Raw genomic sequence first — 21,485 nt, 5'->3', positions numbered from 1 at the left:
ATAACTGATTTGTATTGCACAAAGACCCTCACTCCATTCTCGGTTCGTGAAATTCTATTATTTATTTTTATTAATTATTCAATAACACTTCGTGATCCGCGGACAAGGGAGATCGGCAGGATGTGTAGCCCGGGTCGTGGGGCTCACGCAAACGATTGAGAGAGAGACTTTCATTTTTAACGTGACACACAAGCCGTTCGGAAAGCGAACTAAGCTGCTGAACTGCCAAAGCCGCTGTGCATAATGTCTCTGACTGTGCGTTTGAAACAGGCAGACACATTGCCAGGGGGTGACATTGTGTGGAAGCTGTCCCCCTTCTCTGCTCTGTGCCGGGGCTGTGGACTCAGGGCCCATTCCCAAACAGCCGGTGCTACAGCTCAGACCCCCCATTAACCCGGACCAAGGGGAACACACACAATGCAAAATCGGTTAAGTACATGTCTACCGGAAGAAGAAAAGAAGTTTAATTAGCATTCTGTGCAAGGGTGGGACCATTAGTACTTAATTAGCAGTAAGAGCACAGTTCACACAGAGGCGAGACCTATACAATATCCCTAAGGTCTATTCAGGGTTGCTCAGCAAATGAGCAGAACAAACCTCTTTGTGAGCCTCTGTGTGTGTCTGCGTCCACATCCTTCCAGACCTCTACATGTTTGCATTCGTTTTTGTGTCTTAGCCTGAATTTTGCTTTTCTAGGATGAGGACAATTTGCTACAATTGCAAATGCATCACATTTTTTAAAAAAATGTAATGTGCTGAATTCATTGCTTTATTGTCTGCAATAATGTGCGATCGAGAAATTGTTGAAATAGAGAGGCAGGAGCTCTCAGGATCTCGATCTGCAGCATTCCATTACTCCCATGGGCTCTTGTTTATGGGACCTGTATTCTTGTCGTGGTACAGCCTGATTTAAAAATCCCACTTCAGCTGAGGAAGCAGACTACATTAATTGTCATCACATTAACATGTAAATCTCAGGTGCACAACCTTAGTCCTGGACGGGTTTCAGGGTTGTACTCCACTTATGCTCTTAGCTACCTAATGGGACGACTTATTACTCTAACTGGACTAGTGAAATGTCAAAGGTCTGAAGCCTTAAGCCTAAGGAGACCTGTGGGACCAACTGGATGGTGGCCGTTGAGGACTGGGCTCGTGTAAATTTGTGTAATAAAGTAACATGGCTCAGAATCGTGATGACACTCAAAGCAGTCCACCGGTATACATGCTCTGTTCTGCTTTGTTGAATATCTGGTTTACAGTACTATCCATTTCCACCCTGTAGTTTCAGCCCCTCTCCATAGTGGCTATTTCTTCTGAGAAGAAGAGGGACTTCTTCTGATGTACCTGCTGGCACCTCTGTGTGTGTAGCACCCCCTTTAGTTTTGGCTGAGTGGGGTACCCCCCCATGTCCCCCACACCCGCCCGCTACCTGAAGTCGACAGCGAGACCGAGCTGAGAGCTTTGCTCTCTACAGGACCACTTCACTGTGATCACCCAGCGACCTCCCCCCCCCCAACCCCCCGACTCACAAACTCCCCCCAGAGCCCTGCACAGGGGGTACGTTTCCCTTCCCGAAACTTGAGAGGGGAACCTGTCATTTTCCAATTTTCTATGAATGCCACGCAGGCAGGATCGAATGTCTTTTTCCCACCAGGCTTCACAATCTGCACCAGCGGGCTCTCGTGTGTAATGCTAGAGTTAAATTAATGCTTTGATGCTGGGTAATAGTTTATGACAGATAGCCTTGACAAGAAAGCTGATGTGTTGTTCCAGGAAAGACACAGCAGGAGCTTTCTAAAGGCTCAGTGCTGACATACCTGTAAGATTATACCTGGCTGGCTAGTAGGGACTCTGAAAGCTGTAATTTCATTGAGAAATATAATTATACTTCCCCACCTTCCTGCTTAAGCTGCAGCTCTTTGCTAGTGAAGCTTATGTATGAACTGGTTTTCCCTTAAGATTTAAGAATCACATCAGAGAGCAATCTTCAAACTGTGCTCATTTCAAGTATTGTAATTAATATCAGAATATTTTTTTTAAAAAAATTATTTGAGAGGTGTAGTCAAGAACCAATTACTCTCTGATTTGCTCCCAGAAACAGTGTCTGTGTTACTGCTGGGGTATCTTAAAGTGAGCACTCCAGTTTCACAAGCATGCTGCATTTGGATTTTACAACATACAAGAATGAAAATGAGGTTTTAGAGCAGGCTCAACAGAAATTGTGATGACTTTGCAGGGGCCCCTGTAGCACAGAAGATGGGAATTGTTTTCATGAATGAACACAGTTCATTGGTGTACTGTAATACACCAACGCACGACATGGGCCTGGAGTACTTTGACAGGCCTGAGGCCTCTGTCAATTGCCTATGACCCCAGGAGACTCACAGAAGGAGAAAGAAAGTCAAACCGTGCCCTGTATGAGTTGAACAGCCACTACTTTCTACTTCTTCGATTTTCTGGCTGTATTTTATGATCTTGTGCAATCTTCACTCCAGCTTTGGAAGGCGAGTTGACTTGTCTTTTAGAAATATTTGAAATGTTAGAAAAACCAAGATGAAGTCCTGCGTTCCCCTAGGTGAAGGAAAGCAGCAGGCGTCACGGAGCTGTCTTCCTTTCGGCTGTCTGACGTATCAGGGCTGCTGGGAGGAAGAGCCGTTCTCCCTCCCGCCGCAGGGCCAGAGAGGTCCGCCAGGTCTCGAGGCAACACAGTGACCTCACTCACCGGACGGCACAGCCAGGCGTGTGAGAACTTCCAAGACGGGGACACAGACATTGTCACTTATTCAGACGTGCCCGTTATCGGCTACAGGCCCTAACGATTTGGCCCAACTGCAACACTGCCTGACAGGAGTAATCCCTCAAGTCCAGATTAATGTGTGTGTGTGCCACAGTGCCAGGAAGGGACATGTGTCACAATTAACTACCAGCTCGTTTAGATGTAGTAATCCTAACATATTTAAAGAGGAAATTATATGGGAATGTTTAAGGTTATTTTAATGTTTGTGTTGCTGTGTATGATGGCAGTGAAACTGTTCCGATTATCAGGATAAATTATCTAACAAGTTAGTTAAAAAACATTTTTTTCATTTAAATCATATTTCCAATTAAAGACATCTTTATACAGCCCTGTATCTGCAGCTTTCCTTCCAAATTCTGAAATTCTATTTATCGATAGCTACACACCTGACCAAATACATAGTTCTATTTTTGTTTGCTGTTCATGAAAGATACGGGATTAATTTAATTTCCATTGTTTTACAATGTCTGATAGTGTACTTCTATAAAAATATTGGACAATACCGTACGCTGGGGTACACTGTGTGTAATTAGATTAAAGTTTTTTGTCAAACGCAAACAAAAATAATTGTAAAAATGGTGCTGACATAAGTATCACCTTGTCAGAGAGTAGCTGAAACTTGCAGAGAAAATGAGTCGCCTCTAATCCAATGCTTATTTTTCTAAAACCTTTTTAACAAACCCTTCTTAAGACAGTTTCGACAAATTTACAAACATCATTAAAAGTTACACAGATAAAGTATAGAAAGTAAACTGGTATTTGCTCAGGCCATATTAGCTCTGCTGACAAAGGCGTGTCTAAAAAGTGAACCATCACAGTTTGCTAGGTCGTCCCTGTTTCTGCCTCATACTGCTGTGGCGTTTGAGAACTCGGTTTTAGCAAATTCATTAGCAGAGCAGCATCCAAAACAGTTGCCTTGAAGCTCCTTTGACACTTCAGCAAAGAGCTGTATCGAATGCAAGCGGTTTGAGCTCATGGACGGGTAGATTGTTTCCACATCAGGCCCACGGCGGCTCATCCTGCGGTCGGTACCGTCAAGCAGACGAGAGAGCGGGTGGGTGCACTTGAACCCACAACCCATCAGTCCGGAGAGCCCGGAGACGCTCCTTTTCAAACATTCGTTACGCAGGCTCCTTGTAAAACTATTTACAACATTCTGTGGTCAATGATTTACATTGAGTTTTTAGAACAGAAACATCAAGTGGAGAAGTAAAAAAGAACATATCTAGAAACAAGACAAAAACACAACCAGGTAGATGAAGAGCGTTGCTTCCCGTAGGATCGGAGGTCCCTTAGGCCGCGGAGATCTGGGAATCTTCAAAGAGAAAGTTGGCCCGGCCGGGTATTGTAACCGGGTGTACCAGCGGTTTCACAGTTTAGCACATCTTTAAACGGAAAAGCTGTCCCTACGATATCTGATTTGTCTATTACTGGTTCTAGAATGGACCTCTGTGCATGGGACTGGAAATGAGTTATTGTGGTTGTGGAGAAAAGTTTTTGTACAGATTGCAGACTCTGTGCACCTTTACTGTCTGCGTTCGGGTGAAGGTGTGAATTCCTCGGATTGGGAGCTTGAGAGTATTGTGTCCAGATATTCAGTGTCCAGTCCGTTGGACAGTAGCCACTTGACAGTAGGCAAACAAAAAAAAAATCTTTCATCGTGTACGTTTGTTCTTTATTTCAGATCTGAACTCCGGGTCAGTTCCCCAGCCACGTTTTCCGGCCTGCTATATTGTCTCTCCTGCTCAGCTATTTAAAAAATGTTGAATATCAACAATGGCTTTCAGCGGTGTATTGTCAACTTTTGTATGAAGCAATCTTGGTTGAATGAGACGGTCCCAGTGCTGAGTTCTCCCTCCACCGAGCGCAGTGGGACTGCAGGCTCCTGCCCGCGCGCAAGGTACTGGCCGAACGCAACCGTGCAGCTTCTTTTCACCGGTCTCGCGGGTGCCGTGCGTGACTGCAGGGTGCGTGCACACGGATAAGTGTGCCCACGGGCGTCAGTCCTTTCATGCCGTTCAGGGGCGACGGTGCGGCCCGCCTTTAGGTAAGTCTGTTTTGTGCGGTTCATTTTGGGGGGGTAGGAAACGCGTTATCCGTTGTGAATATTTATGTTTCATGGCGCGAGGTTTTAAGGTAGAAGTAGCAATTACCGCTTGCTTGTTCTGTAAGACTGGTGTAAAAGTGCCGTCACGTGTGTGTGTGTGTGTGTGCATAGGTGCACGTGCTGGTGTCCCATCTGTCAAAGCTCGTTCTAGGACATTGCCTACAATTTTTTGCAAGTTTTGCTTTTAAGGTTTTCAAAACAAAACTTCATTTGTGTGCTGACTTTGATACAATTCGTGATTTGCTGTGATGTTGTGATTTTTTGTGATCCGATGATATTTTTTGTGATATAATCTGATATTGTGTGTGAAATCTTAATTATTGCGCCTCAATACAGAAACGTTAGAATTACGACAAAGAACCTGGAATCGAGAAGATAGCCTAGGACGTATTTTAGAAAACATTACCCACTCTGTATTTCACCATTTTAATTTTTAAACGAGATTTATTTCCATAGCCAAGGAAATGTATTCTTGATACAACGATGTGTTGACTTTTATTTTTGCTTTTCAATATGTTTAAGAATCCTCAGTTTACAATTTGCCCCAGTCTCAGTCTTTTAAAGGAAATGTGTACTTTATAGTGCAAGATATACTTTAACCCCCGGTGTTTTTATCATGGCTCTGGTTGATGCTGTTGCAATCTGTATGAGAGGTTCCCCATGAGGGAAATATTATACCTTTTCTAAAAAGAAGTGAAGGCATAGCTGCACAGCGCCAGGCGTGGAGGAATTTTTAAAGATCCCACAACTTAAAATATCATAAAGTGATCAACGAAATTTAACTGCATTAAATCAATCCCAAAATGAACGAAAGAGTGCACAACTAGTTTTTAAGCCATATATTAGAAAACTGTTAGGTGTCACTGTCTTCAGCAAATTAATCTTAGTTACAGGTATTTGTGGTATCATGAGAAAAAAACCTAATAATATCAGCACATATTACTAGGTTTATAATATAGTATAGTAATAACAAAGAGCGAATAGAAATGTTGCGTTTGTTTTTTTTAAAAAAACATGCTGCGATGTATCGTCAAAATATTTCCTAATTGTTCTTGTATTTTAATGTTTTAAATGCAGTAAAAATGACAACAAATAATGATGATTGTGGAAGATTTGACTCCGAGATTAAGCCTCTTCTGAGTTTTAAAGCCCTTAATGAACATTACTCCAACGATTGACACGCTGTGGCATGAAATCCGTGTTGCCAGATCATCAGGGCTTAATAAATAAATCATTCGTGCCTGTTCTGGTCTCATTCCTCTAATACAGTAATATTGTTTCAAGGGGTAATGAGGTGATAAATCATTGTGTTTTTTTACAGCACATTACCTCTGAAAACAGTCAATCCTTACACATATCTCGGACACTGGAGAGCGCTCAGCATTTCTGTCACATCGGTCTTCTGCATCGTAACGTAATTATTCTCTGAGCCTTGGCAGTTACGGAAATGTGGGTATTATATTTGCTAAAAGCGCATCAAGTAAAGATACAGTGTTTTAAAGTGTCATGAAAGTACCGGTTTTAATTGTTTTGACGTCTTTAAGGCCCTGTTTAATGTTCTGTGTTCAACCCCAGGAATTTTTGCCTTTGAAGACAAGTTTGCCGAAGACAAATATATAGACACAATATAGGCATCATTTTTACCTCTCAAGATCCTAACTCTGCTGCGGCAGACACGGTCTAATTCCAACAGTCGCAGATGCTTTTGAAGGCAAATGTGTTACTTAGAGCCTCAAGTTTCTACGCCAGAGTACCCTTTCTTCTTCTAAAGCAGTTTATATTCTTTAAATAATTGCAATTTTATAAATCTGTTGAGGACGCTGGTGCACCATTAAAACAACAACAACAACAACAACAACAACACAAAACTAGATTCTATTTATTCTTTCTTCAGTAGAAAAAAACAACACCCATATCATTTGCAGTTGAAAACCTACGTTTACAATAAAAGCAGCTGGGTATCGTAGCAAACGCGAAGGATGTTTCAGTCATTTCAGTGATCACATTACGCAGTTTATAACCTCTGCGATCAAAACGGCGACCACTCTAAAACAGGTTGGAACTTGCGAAAGTACTATTTCGTGAGGGGAAAGAGAATCTCCGCGATCAACCTCGGCAACGGAAGAACAGTTTTTGGGTTTTTTTTTTCTCCGGCCGCCGGGATGCGGAAGAACAAGGGGAGAGCCTGTGTGCGGTCCCGCGCGGACTGGGGCCCCCCGACCCCCCTCTTTGTCCGGCTGTCAGTGCCCCCCCCTCTCCCAGCACCTTGGACCTGGCTTAGACACGTCAGTCTGCGCGCTACGGAGCCGTCAGCTGTGGAGAGATCGGCCCTCCGGGGATCAACGACAGACTCCGAGCTCCCCGACATGTCCATCACCCGCTCCCGAAAAAAGGGCGACCGCACGGCGGCCTGTGACCATAAAAAGGTCCGACGTGTCTGCGGATAACACGCCCGGAAGCAGAGAGCCTACTTCGGGAAACGCACACCCCCTCCTCCGAGTTTAAATCTCTTTGCTTTGCTACCCCCCTTTTTTTAAAAAAGAAAAGCAGATAGCAGAGTTGTGAAAAATGTCATATTTGACGTCATGACTCCCGAAGGCGCAGTGGAGATGATGTCCCCCCCTTTCAAGTCAAGCATTAGAAACTGACTGAAGCTTACAGTACATTGTCTTGATGCATTTATAAGTGTGCCGCTTAGGTTGGTAATGTTTCATAAAGTTTACACTCTGTACTTTATAAATGAGCACGAGCAATTTTATAACAAATGTTATAAAATTAAATGTTACTCTGTACATTTTCAGTTTTCAGGAATTGCTGAAACTCAGCTGTGGGATATATTTAGCTCTTCTTAGAAACCAGACTTATTAGAAATAAGGCAGGTTTACCCCCCAGGTGTTCCTCAAGCTAAAATAAACTGTTTGGTAATATAATATTACTTTAATTTTATGTTTTAATATACAATATTATTACTTAGCTTTTTCTTGTTTCTGTAGCCAGTTAATAATGCACTTTGAAGGATAGCACATAGTACCAGGACAGAATATAAACTAAAAAGAATGTAAAGTCTGTCCCAGGTACAGCTCAGTTTGAGCCAGGTACAGTACAGTGTGTCCCAGGGTCAGGTACAGTATTATTACACCTAGGTACAGTATGGCCAGGGTCAGCAAGTACGACCAGTTTGACCAGTTACAGCTCAGTGTGACCCAGGTACAGTTCAGTATGACCCAGGTACAGTACAGTGTGTCCCAGTTACAGCTCAGTATGACCCAGGTACAGTTCAGTATGACCCAGGTACAGTTCAGTGTCTCCCAGGTACTGTACAGGATTATTACACACAGGTACAGTACAGTATGACCCAGATACAATACAGTGTGACCCAGGTATGGTACAGTATGATCCAGGTACAGTTCAGTATTATCACACCCAGGTACAGTTCAGAATGACCCAGGTACAGTTCAGTATGACTCAGGTACAGTAGTGTGTCCCAGGTACAGTTCAGTATTATCACACCCAGGTACAGTTCAGAATGACCCAGGTACAGTTCAGTATGACTCAGGTACAGTAGTGTGTCTCAGGTACAGTTCAGTATTATCACACCCAGGTACAGTTCAGTATGACTCAGGTACAGTACAGTGTGTCCCAGGTACAGTTCAGTATTATCACACCCAGGTACAGTTCAGTATGACCCAGGTACGGTACAGTTGTTGCGGCCTGGCGTGGAACAGTTGTGCTCTCCCTGACTCCAGCCACTGGAACACAGTCACCCTCACCCTCTCCCCCAAGGTTACCAGCCCAGACCTGGGCCCTGCTATCCATTATCCTGTCAAAACACTGAGTTTCGAACCATAGTTTCCGGAAGACTGAGAAATGCCTTTAATTAAATCATCAGTAATCCCAACATCATTTCCTCAGACAGAAGTTAATTAATGCTTTGGAGGGCGATGCCTAACTCTTAATTAAATTATGGTTCTTTTAGTAAGACCTTTACTGACACTAAATTTATGACCACTATCTCCACTATCTGCTGCTCTGCGCTGACAGGAATTTGTCACTTTCACCTGAGTCCCACAGAGAAGGGGTGTAAAAGAGCTTATAATTAATCTATCAATTTATACTTGTTTGTTTCTTTTTAAATGCCTTAATAAGCTACCTCTTGTAATTAGCACTGCAAGTATTAGCTTCAGTAAAAGCTACTGTTTCTACCATTAATATGCAAAGTATTTCTATTATATATTAATTTTAGAGGCAAATACAGATAACAACTTAATGGTATTAATCATATTACAAAATTAGTTGTATTTAATTAATTAAAGATATGTGCGGCAATTAATTATCTACTTGTACAATATTATCTTTAACTAATGAAGTCCTGACAATGAAAAGCTTACGAATTTAAAAGAGAAAGATTAGTAGAATCTCAATTGGTTTTAAAACAAAAGCATACTGAATGCACAGGCATTCTGTTAAACAGAATTTGTCTTTTCAGCAGTTTTGTCCTAAAAAAAGGAAAATGTTTCCATTGTTTTATTTAACTGTAAGACATAGTAATGATTAAAAAGATACATAGCTATTAGCAAGTGTTTTAATTAGCAGAAGAAGACATAATGAGTTTGTTAGTAATCTTCACTTATAGAAAAGCACAGACACATGAAAGGAAACTGAATGTGCAGGTTCTTGCAGCCACAGAAGCAAAATGATTGTATTGGTCTGAATTCTAACCCTCTCTGTAGTTATCAATCCACTGGTACAGGTGCTGTATGGGTCTCTTGACTGTGTGTAATCAAAGAAAGCAATAAGAAACTGAATAATTTATTTTTTTAGTTTATTTTTTGAAAAACAAGCAAATCAACCCATCTCACTTCCTTAGAATCGAAACTTAAACATAAAAGCTGAAGATGTCAGCAGAAACTATGGGGAAGTGGACACAGGCCTGAGAACAAGAGGCACATCTTCAGGCAAAGGGTTGTGGGAGTCTGGAACAAGATAAGAGAAGGATCACTTTATTGGCCATATACAATTTCTTGTATTAGGAATTTGTCTTTTCGCAGACCCCAGCTTGCTCTCCATGAGACACACAGACAGGGAGAGAAGCTGGGGGTCAGAGCGCAGGGTCAGCCATTTATACAGCACCCCTAGAGCAGCTGGGTTTAAGGGCCTTGCTCAGGGGCCCAATGGAGTAGAGTTTCTCTGCCAGCCAGTGGATTTGAACTGGCAACCTTCCAGCCACAGGTGCAGATCCTTAGCCACAGAGCCACTGCTCCACCCCGAAGTGTGTTGTACTGTGGAAGCTAGTGGAAACTTGTACTCTAGCTTCCTTTATTAAACAGCCAGACAGCCAGACAGGGTCCTGGGAACAATTAGCTACAAGCAACCCACTGAGCGTGACAGGCTAAATGCCATGTGCTTCCTTGTCACCTTCCTCATACTGTCATAACTAAACCCAAAAGATGCTGCCGCTAGACGAAAAGCCAAAGAGGAAATTTCCTGCAACTCTGGCCTCTTGGATTGAAAAGCTTTTTGATGCAAGTGGGAGCTGTCCTGTAATCACATCTCATTCTGGTTATCCAACTGCACAAGGCACATCTGCTTCCTGCTTTCGATGCAGAGCCAAATAATCTCAGAGTTACCTGGCGCTGTTGTGTTTGTGTTTGTCAAATTCTGATGCAGGGCAGATTAAGGCGTTGGGTCTATATACAATATTGCACTTCCAGCAACACCAGTACCACCCAGAAGGTGATGTGGCACTCAGACCAGGTGATTGGCTATTTAACGTCTTGGCTGAAGAGTGGGTAAAATCCTTAAATGTGCCCTCTGAGCTCTAGAATTGACTTTCTAGTGTTTCTTGACACCATTCCAAAGGCACACATATCTCACACCTAGAAAGATTCACTGACTCAGAAACTAATATATACATTTATAATCATTTTATGGTCAATTAAAACAGTAATCCATTAGGAATTATTTTTGACAGCTTAATATCATATTAGTCTTTTAGATTTTTTTCCCATTTAACGGATCATATACCAAACACATTTATTGTGCATAAATCACAGTTTTTCCACCTGTCCAAAAAGTAGCAATTCAAATATGTCACATTTTGTGGATAAAGTTTTTCTAGGAAGATAAAAGCATTTATAACCTTTACTTAGTGAACTCAAGTGCTTTTCGGTTTCCTTGGAACATTCAGATTTGGAATTTTTCGTGACTCATGCGTTTGCTTGTGTAGAAAGTAAAACACAGCATCATTGTTTCTAAATCATTTCTTTTAATATAAAGGAAGCTGCAGGAATTGTAGGGCGTAAATCAATGGAATTATAATTGCAGGAAATCAATAGAACTATAAACATGAAATTATCATTTTAACCCCAATTTCTAGTTCAAATGAAAAAGCAATAGCTTTGATCGCGTTTTGTTGTGTGGTGCTGGGGACACTGCAAATATGTGGCAATGCATTAAGTCAATCTAACAAGCTGCAGTGTTCTTTTGGTCAATTCACAGAATTTTTAAATTGGAATAAAATGTTCTAATTTTGTTTTCCATTCAGAATACGAATCATATGGCAAGCAATTGGAAGTCGACTCTATGTCACACACGTTAGATTCTGTCTATTTTTTTAATAAGCCAAGTCAGTTCTAGCAAGAGGTGAATGCTTCAGAACACCAGAACAGGTGATGGCGATCCGGGCTGTCTGCCGGTCCCTCGTCTCTCGTTCTTCCTCTAAATCTCTTCCTCTCTTCTCCCCCCCCCCCCTCTCCCTCCCTCTCGGAGAGCGATGCCGCTCGCTCCCGCAGCCATGCGAGATGGAATGCGGTGAGTGTTCCGCGGTCACGCCTTGTCTGTTCCTGACAGCCGCGGGTTAAAGAGATTACATCGGGGTCTGTGTCAGCAGCATCTGCCAGGCCCAGCTCTCAGTGTAACATAATGACGGAGGATATGCTTGGTCTGCTGGAAAAAGAGACTGCTGTTTTAGGCATTCTTCACCGATGGCTATTGGAAATAAATAGCGTGTTGCTACTGGATGTCAGGGGAGACCGAGTTTAATTGAGATGGTGGCTTTTTTTATTTAGCGAGCAGAGCAGGCGACAGAAGCGCACAGGACGTGGGCAAGGGCGAAGCTCCTGCTCCTGGGATGCTGCCCTGTTATAGAAGTAATCAGCATTAACACATGCCCGCCGCAGAGCTGCCGATACCCCTGCACCTACACGTGTACATAAAGCTGTACTGTTCCCCGGAAGAAAGGCACCGCTTTCGTGGTCCACTCTGAACCGATGGTAGGAGAAGCTGAATTTGGCTCACTGAGTGTTTTCCTACATTTAGTAGCATGAATAGCTGTGTCTACATCTAAATAACTGAAGTGCTTTCAATTACACAGATGTGCCAATTGTAAGTAATTTATTCATCTCACAGCCTGTGTAGGAAGAGCTGAATAAACTTCCTGCCTTGCTCATCAAAACTAAATTCATTTAGACCTGTGCACTATAGCAAAGGATATGGTAGCCCCCCCATCATTTAAAAGCGAAAGAATGGAGAAACTAGACAAATCTGTATTTACTCATGTACAGAAGAATCCTCTGAGGATTCTGCAGCCGCTGCGATTTGCTCTGGTCAGCGGAGGTGTTTTGAACCCGTGTACAAAACCTAGGGAGATAATTGCGTTAATTAATGAGGTGAGGGGAGAGGTACAGATTGGGAAAGTATCGCATTCCCTTTAATTAGACGCCGCAGGAGCAGTTGATGCGGGTGCCCTTCGCTCCCAGCCGTGCTAAGAGGTAATTCCTACTTCAGGATGACATGCCTGGAGCGAGCAGCCGAGAGGAAAGGGGTTTTAAGCTGACAATAAGGACTTTGGAGGAATGTAGAGGATTAGGCAGCTTAATGTGCCGTGAAGAAATTTATCATTGCTGACAATTCTCACAGTAGTTAGACAAACAGTGGAGACCGCATGGTCTCAGTACAGTGCACTGCGCAGCTTCTCAAACACATAAGCAAACACTGTCATATAATCATGTACCGGGCCGCTCTCGCTCCTCAGAGCTGCCAGTCTTTCACGCGGAGAGCAGGCTATCCTCTCATCTCCACCCAAAACACAACCAGCCACATCCGGGAATTTTAACAGGTGCTCTGATCCAGATGGGCTGTTGAAGACCGTGAAAGAAACGTTAGTTAGACTTCCTTAAGCACACGGTGCCTTTGTGAAATGATATTTCACAGTTAAACATAAGGATATTAATATTTGTACTTGAAATAATCAAATAATGTTCACATCTCGTAATTTCATGAAAGCTCCTTTTGCGAGCCAGTGGTTTTACTTGTGTTGGTGTTTATTGCCTTGTTGGCTGTTGTTAATATTCCCAAGGCTGGCGTAAAATTAAGGATTTTTAATTCAGTCCGAAATGGCCTTCACTGTTACTCCTTGTTCTAAGACATTATAAATGTTCATTTTTGTCAGTATAAACCTCAAGATTCGTGCTTGCGTTAATTATCCAAAAGCGGCAATAGCTTTGAAAGAGTGGTTTGAGATGTATTGGGTTTTCATTTTCTCTTCTGTACAAAACAGGTAAATTAAAATGCACCGCGCAGCCTTAGCGAGGAGATGGCCGAGTTATCTGCGGACGTTCAGTTTCAATCTGCTTCAATTAGCTGTCAAGGCTGTGGCTGCGTGCGAACGGAGCAGTTTTAAAAGAACAAGATAAATATTACCCCACTTCTAGTCCGCTGATGAAAAGGACTAAAAGGACACTGTCAGTTTTTTTAGAGGAGTTAATCAGGCTCCATGTGAGCATTGATGAGGTTATGGTTTTAAAGTTCAGCGGGGAGTTTCGTGACCTTTCTGGTAGATCATGTGTGAGTCCGCTGTCAGTGGGGTGTGTCTTATTAGTGCATCCGGAAGTCTAAATCAATCATGCATGTTCTGAAACTATTAACAGCAAAGATTAATTCAACTATATCTTCTTATTTTTAGAGCTTTCAACAGTACGGGTTTAAACGTATGCCTGCATAATTTATAATCGCTTCGATTTCATAAATACGTAGTTTCATCTTTCCACCTATTTCTGATGGAGTCTAGATAAGCGCAGCAGGATCTATCGAGAAGTCTAACAAATTAGATAGGTCTGATAAACTATGGTAACATTCCCATCACGTGGTAGTTTAACATTTTTTTTGACGTGTCGTTTTTTTTTCCCACGCCTTACGTCGCAAGCAGGATAATGTCATTTTTAGGATTCAGCTTGGAAAAGGTTAAGTTGATTCGTCTGTTAGGGCAGGAGTTTTGCTGTGACTTTCTGGTGGCTTCCTACCAACAAGCTCTGTGTTGGCCACCCGGGAGCCGGAAGCCCGTTAACAGCTTTCTCTGTCCAGTGTTATATAAGCTGTGGCGTATTATTCTCTCTCAGCTGACGTTTTGCATTGACGGCGGACTTGAAGCTGTCAGGAGCTGAAATGGAAGACGGCAAAATGCGTCAAGGCGTTTCTTGTTTATTATAGCAATAGACCGAACTGCGATATCAGGGGTGACTTTCGAAGAACACAATTAGAGCAGATGTCCTCAATAGTTTGAGACAGAGAGGTGTTGAGACATCCGAAGAAGGCTCCACAGCCGAAACGCTTTTTCTTCTTAATGTAGACCTTGAACCACAAGCACTCGAAAAAAAAAAACAAGCAGCAATAGAATCGTTTTAAAGGGTTGAATGTTGGTTATTTCCTTTTCAATGATCTGATAAAATAATGCTATATATTTTTTAAACTGGCTGTTAATAATCCCATTTCTAATTCCATAGCTACTAACAGTGATTAAACCAAATATGTAGGTTTTTTTATTTCACATATCGGAGGGGGGAAATGGTTTTTAGAACAAGCTGCACGTCCTCTTAAACGATAAAAAAACATACTTCAACTCATCTTTGCCTGCTCAATTTTACCAGCTGTATCCCCCCCGAGTTGTTACTGGCAATTATGTTTTCGATCTAATTGACACTGAAATTGATATTGTTTGTTGTAAAGTTCCGAAACGGAACCTAAGATGAGATCTTGAAGACATTTTTCAACTCGTCAGAATCCGACGGTCCCCAGTGTTGCTCTGCAGTTCTGTGATGTCCCTTGTCTTAATGCCCCGTTAATATTATTTAACCCGACTGGGCGCTTAGCCATTCCACTTGGTACAATGGGAATACCAGACCGTACTGAAATCGCGTCTTCATTTGCATTGCGGGTCCAAAAATCATGCAGATCTTAATGAGACTGTCTCCATTGTTGCGGTAATTGAAAAACCATTCTTCGTTCATTACTGCAACTCAACGGCCTTGTCCGTGGTCAGCGGAGTGAGACAAAAATAGGTTATTGATGTCTGGAGCTTCAGTGCGGTTTAAAAGTACATTTAATGTGATGTTTTACCGTCCTGCGTAATAACCTCGCAGTCTTTACCTTCCCGGATGAAATTTCCACAGCTTCTCGCATATTATATTTACAATGTATTTGTGTAAAGTAATTTATTATTATTATTATTATTATTATTATTATTATTATTATTATTGCACCGATAGCCAGCTGTAGGTTCAAATCCCGGGAGAGACTCAGCTGTTGGAGCCTTGATCAAGGAAAACAGTTAATCTAAACTGTTGCTGTAAAATACCCAGCTGTAAGAATAGGTGCAGGTTTGGATAAAAAACAGCAGCCCAGTAAATTAGTAAGCACAGTTATCGTGGTCCGCTGCGGTGATATGGTGAGCACTGCTCTGCTGAGCACTTGCTGAAATGTTCAGAAAATGATACACTATCTTTTTTTTCGTTTTTCGTGCTACTGCTCGATATTTCTCGAGGTTTATTCTTGAACGTCTTTAGCTTTGACGTGAAATGCAGCCCATTCTAACCCTGTTGACCCCAGTGCCGGTGATGCACCCTGGAAGTGCTTTTTGCACTGACCCCTTGAGCGCCGTCACACTTTGAATAGCTCCAATTTTTTAAGCAATGAGGTGGGTTTTCACATAAGGCGATGTTAAGAATCCCGGTCGTTTCATTTCATCGCTATTGTCGGTCTCCCACCTATTGTCCGCTCTGTAAAGCTAATTTCTTACCGATCGAAAGCCTTATACCATGAAAACCTATCTGTTCCACATCACCCAGCCCCCCCTTGCTCCGCACTGCACACCAACTCTCAAGGTTTATTTGTAGGAACTGCCATTTCATTTTCAAAATGAAAGAAAAAACGCATTCGCGGTGCCTGTGTGTCAATTAATGTAGAATAAATTCTGATTCACAGCAAAGGCTTTTTGTAAACTGCGTTGCTCATAATATGTTGTGAGGCTGCTTGTTGCGGTAGAATGTCTCTATTACCATAGGCGCCTATCTGGAAGAGTATGAACAACGTGCTTCGCTCTAATTTGCCTTTAATGAATTGTTTATTAGCTGCTAATTAACAAGTTAGATTGGTGAAATTATGCCGCTGATTACCCTAATAAATGATGACCGCCGCCGAGTAGCTGTGAAGTGCGCTACCGAATTATTTGTGGTGTTTTTGTTTCTCATGAAAATTAATCAGACAAATGGTTTTGTTCGGAAATATTACAAGGGAAAATACGATTTAAATAATAAAGCAAAAAATAGCAGCTTTTAAAACACGACCCGTTCTGTTCAATGTATGAGCTTGTTTCCTTAAATAATTAGGTTAGTCTTTCCTCGTGAATCTTCATTTTCTGCACGTCATTTGAAAAAAAAATGTTTACATTTAAAGTAACTCAACTATTACAATTATTAGCAACAGCAATAACGTACAATTTAAGTAAGAGGGTCTGTGTCTTTTGGACAAACAGACGGCAATCGACATTATTCGGTTATTGAAGTGATGAATTTTTCGGGGTTGAATAAAATTGTAATTATATCTGGAAGCAAAATAAAATGTGAAACACATGCGTAATTTTATTTTATTTTAGTGATTTTACATTTGCTGCTTTACATAATAATATATAGGAACAAGTAATAGGTTTATTCCATGCTGAAAAAAAGAAGAAAGAGAACACAACGTTTCGGCCGTGGAGCCTTCTTCAGGTGTGCATTGAATTATCTATATATAATAATATATAGATAATTCAAATCATATGGAGAACTACATACTATGAATTCTAGCATGGAGGCCGAATCTGAACATTTTAAATAAAATACAGTTTCAAGCTACATTGTGTTCTTCCTGGCTTCCTTCTGGGTATTTCCGAGTAGCACTTTGTGACAGTAAAGATCTACATAGATACAGTATCTAGAAGCTTGGCGCTCTTTAAAACAAAACGCGTTTAAACGTTATAAACTCAACGCGTGCACTGACAGTATTCTTCTTTTTCATAAATGGAAACGATCACGAAAAAGTTTTTTTTGTGTTTGACAAAGTCGAAGATGTGGCTCATGATGAATTATAAACTCTCCTTGCCGCCGTGTTTCTAAGCCATACCTATGACCGACGCTTAGTTTCGGAAGCTCGATAGCCCTTCAGCACTGAGTGCCGGGCTGTGCAGGTGGTCTGTGCCCTCTGTCCCCGTTAATTAGGAAACCTGGTGCAGCGCGATCCTCATTAACAAAAACCCCGAGTAGGTTCTAGTTTTCCTTTCCCGCTGTTGGGTCTATTTCCATAAGGAGATTACAAGGGGATCAGCGCCTCGGATCTACCCCCCGATAAACAAATCTGTGGTCGCGCAGAATTAGTAGGGTTGAGACAGCTACTAATTAGAAGTTTAGCTCCCGTATCTGGAGCCGTTGATAGCGGCCCAAAGACTTGTGCATTGAGTCTTTCACTGGCGCCCGAGGGGGCCAGCTTGTCTCTGCCAGTTGTTAATTTAACACTGAGATTCCATTTTACATTCAGGAGACGCGTCTTTAAAACAATCAGCCAGCGGAGTCTCTCACTCGTACGCGAGGGCTACTGGGTGAGAAAAGCGGTGTAGCCTGCATGTATAGATATTGCATTAATTAAGATTGAGTCTAAAATGCTATCCTGTATTATAAACGAATATATATGATGTCCATTTTGATGAAGATATGTCTAAAACCAGAAGTCAAGACATTGCTTTCTCGGCACACCAACGAGTAATTCATGTGTGTCAGAGAACAGCCGCCCGCAAATCTAAGCTGTTTTTAAACGATTTGAAATTGTTTAAAGGGAAAAAAAGAACCGATTCCGTTCCTGTAATTCAAAATCTTCCACTCGCCCATTTGTGAATAGCGGAGATGATCTTAAGTGGTCACATCACAGACACGGAGAAAATGTTTCGCAGCCTGGTGGTACTGCCTTTTATATTAGTGCTTTCCTGAACAAGACTCGAACGGAAGATCCGTGAAGTTATTTTGTCTTACAATATTCGACGTCGACAACGTACAGTTTGAGTTATATTGCTCCCACTTCGCTGTTGGTTTATTAGGCAGTAGAAGTAGATTCTTCTGAGAATCAGAAATCGAAAAGATGCACACGGACACGTTCCGTGCCTCTTGTATGTGTCCGTGGGCAGATTTTAGATTCAAAGCAGTTTGGACACTTCAGTTTGTGAAGTCAGACTATTGCTGATAAAATGTGTTAGAACCAGAAACCCGAGGCGAGTCGTATCAATGAGGCACAAGCTTTGCTTGCTTTTTTAACTTTGATTTTTCCCAGCCTGCAGACGATCATTTAATAAAGACTTGTATCAGTGGAAGACTACAGCAGTCTGCTACAAGGATTTACGAGCGAGTTTCGTCGTGTTAAAAAAGAAGAGGGTCAGATGCCGCAGTTTGTGCTTCAGAGCGGTTTACAGAGACTTTGGGGAGATTGCGTTCTGGTTGTTTTCTCAATGCTCGTAGATCAGGGGTTGTTAAACCTTGCTCTCACTTCGCAGAGCTGTGACGCGCTGAGGGTGTTCGCGGGTTGATGGGGCTAATGGCCCTGCAGTGCTGGAAACATTAGCAGGTGAAAACAGTAAGAAGCTCAATCGTAAATCTCACGCAGGCCGTAGTTATCAGCTGCCTGAGGCATCGGTAAACGCATCGTCCGTCATCAGCAAAGCCGTCCAACTGCACACGGTCGGAACAGCCCTACCGCGCTCGCACTGCTAGAGAAACAAACACAAACCCGAGAGTACTACAGCTTCTCGTCCCGCTCGTAACGTCTGCGCAAGACGAAGAATTGGGTTGTGATTGTGGGCAACCTGTAGAGACGAGATGGCGGGATTCTCGCGGAGAGACCCTTGAAAAGACCGGCTCCTTACCCGAAGTCGCTTCAGGCTTTCCCTGCAGGAGATCGGCCAAGAGTGTTTGTATGCAAGGCCAAGGAGAAAGTGGACACAGTATCTGGGGGACACGGGGTCCCGGCTCTGAGGACAAACGTGAAATGTTGATCGCTTGTCCGAAGAGACCGCGCACGCAGAACACCACTGAGTTTCGGGTTTAACCGACTGATAGAGCCGGATGCTCATTTAACCACAAGGGGGCGGCAACGCATTAGTTCTCAAAGCTGCGAGCGGCAGAGCACTTGCTGAAGTATCTCATTTCTCCACCGGAGTCATTCAGGACCCTCCGGTGGGTGGCAGTTCTTAGGGATTTCGGGTGTCTTTAAAACATCAGTCTTGAGAAAACTGGAGGATTCTGATATTTATTGCAGCATGGGTATTCGTAGCTCAATGGAATTGTTGTTCTGATTAGAAATTAGTTGTATTCGATTCAAAATTCTTAATGCGTCCCCGGGGGACCATATCCTGGTGTCTAACCATTGTGAGATGTTACCTTAAATTCCACTGTATTGCTTCCAAGCCCATACGTATATAAGGAAGTTTGAAAACGATACTAAGCCGTTTGGGTCTTCTTGGTCGTTTGGTTTGATCAATCCCATCCCTATTTATTGAAAGAAATCAGAGTACCGGCATCGACAACACAGCTGGGCATCCTGTTCCCCACTCCCGCTAACCTTTGTGTAAAACAGTGCCCCCCCGTTCTGTATTGATCCCACCCCCTCTAAATTCCCGTCTGTGTCCCCTGTTTCGTGTGACGTATCGGCCGTAAGAGAGAAACAGTACTTTTACACCACTGATACAAAGTATAAGTCATAACGTTTTGGAAAGATTGAGGGTTTTTCCATTCGGGTTACAGATAAAGCCTCTCCTAGAAATGTCACCTGGCAGATCTTTTCATAGCCGTGAGCTCGTGCTTAAGAAGTGTAGGTGTACTTCACGTATCGCTTCTATCTCTGCTCTAGATTGCGAACAGTCACTGCTGGCCCAAATCTACATTCGGAGTATTTTTTCGTGTCATTCTGGTAACTAAAAGTAGGCCAGCTACTTCAAATTGTGCGGTCGTGAATTATTTTATTAATCTCTTTAGAATATCTAAACTGAGTTAAACGACCCGCCAGATAATATCTTTGTTTTTGTTTTTTGTTTTGTTTCTGCATTTGCCATCGATTGATTCAGGTGGCTCGTGACCGTGAGTTAAGAGGGAGTCTCGTGACTTTAAGGCTAGCGCAGGTGTGCGATGGGGGAGGGGTACCAGGTGGGCTTGTAACCAATCCGATCTCCCAGGGAAGTGTGCGCCCATTGGCTGATTCGGTTGTCTAGGCGATAAGACCACGCCTCTCCTCTTCGCGGCTGCCCAGCAGTTCTTCAGGGTAGTTTTCAGCTTGTTCCTGAATTAGCGGTGGATGTAATTTTAAACACCTTTGAGCATTTTCCTTCTTATGAAACTTAATGTAAGAACGTATTTTTGTGGAAAAGAAAAATAATTCGTTCACCCTTCCTTGCTCCAGCCCAAAGCAGAAATGCATGTATTTTCGCTGGCACAACTGTAAGAACGTCATGCTGAATTGGATGACTTTGTATAAACCGTCTTTTAATTTCTCTAGATAAAAGTAAACAGTTGGTTGCCCAAAAGGCGGGCAGCGATGCCCAATCGACGTTCTCACTAATAGTTTGAGGACTTACTACCAATCAAATCGTTGTTTTGATTGGCAGTCCTACCCAGGTTAATTAATCGTTATCGCTCCCGAATAGGCTACATATTTCACAGGTTGTTTTAACAAACACATCCGAACAGAGATACGATATCTCCATCAAAGTGGCTGTAAAATTTACCTACATAATGTTGTCAAACGCTTACACACATCCGAAATGATTTTTAAACGATTTGACGATTTTGGCGGGGTTTTTAATAATATAGAAGGTCATACGTCTCATGACGGGTAACGTATTGATTAAAATGTCTGCTTTTCGGGTATGGAATTAACATTTATTATTTTAATCACAATGAAAACCCGCATAACTACGAAATAAAATGTACGCGATCAAACGATTATAAGGATCAACGCGAAAAGCTTCGTTTGACTCACCGAGTCTCAAATTGCACTTCACCAAGCGAGCTACACACGCCTGCAGCAATAAGACTGTGGTCGCAGAACAAAAAGTGAGTGTTTCGGAGCAGTTCTTTTTCAGATGCGCTTGTTTTTCGGTTATTTTATTTTTGGTAACTTCTGCCCAAGCGGAGGACTGGCTAATCAGCTCATAGGTTTGGATTGGGGCTCGCCGGGGCCGGCTCTGATTGGGCGCGACGCGTCTCATTGTTAAGCTGTCAATCTAAATCACAT

The 21,485-nt window shown here is 42.4% G+C and overlaps 2 long non-coding RNA genes across 3 annotated transcripts in view; one reads left to right on the top strand and one right to left on the bottom strand.

The window, feature by feature from the left end:
• The first annotated feature begins 3,570 nt into the window (after positions 1-3,570).
• The window catches only part of LOC148654064 (uncharacterized), a 35,649-nt gene continuing 17,734 nt past the window's right edge, over positions 3,571-21,485 (top strand). Inside the window, exon 1 of one of the 2 annotated variants that reach the window (XR_015924940.1) lies at positions 3,571-4,844. This is a non-coding gene — a long non-coding RNA (uncharacterized LOC148654064). The remainder of the gene's footprint in view (positions 4,845-21,485) is intronic. The other variant, XR_015924941.1, reaches the window with a different exon arrangement.
• Positions 9,710-21,349, bottom strand: LOC148654066 (uncharacterized). Its single transcript, XR_015924939.1, has 3 exons — positions 21,231-21,349; positions 12,916-13,039; positions 9,710-9,877 (listed from the first exon to the last, which is right to left on the bottom strand). It is a non-coding gene; the product is annotated as an uncharacterized LOC148654066 (long non-coding RNA).

Source organism: Lepisosteus platostomus, chromosome 10 (assembly GCF_059453375.1).
Source record: "Lepisosteus platostomus isolate fLepPlt1 chromosome 10, fLepPlt1.hap1, whole genome shotgun sequence".
NCBI classification, from domain to species: domain Eukaryota; kingdom Metazoa; phylum Chordata; class Actinopteri; order Semionotiformes; family Lepisosteidae; genus Lepisosteus; species Lepisosteus platostomus.
This window is presented reverse-complemented; position numbering and strand designations above follow the sequence as displayed.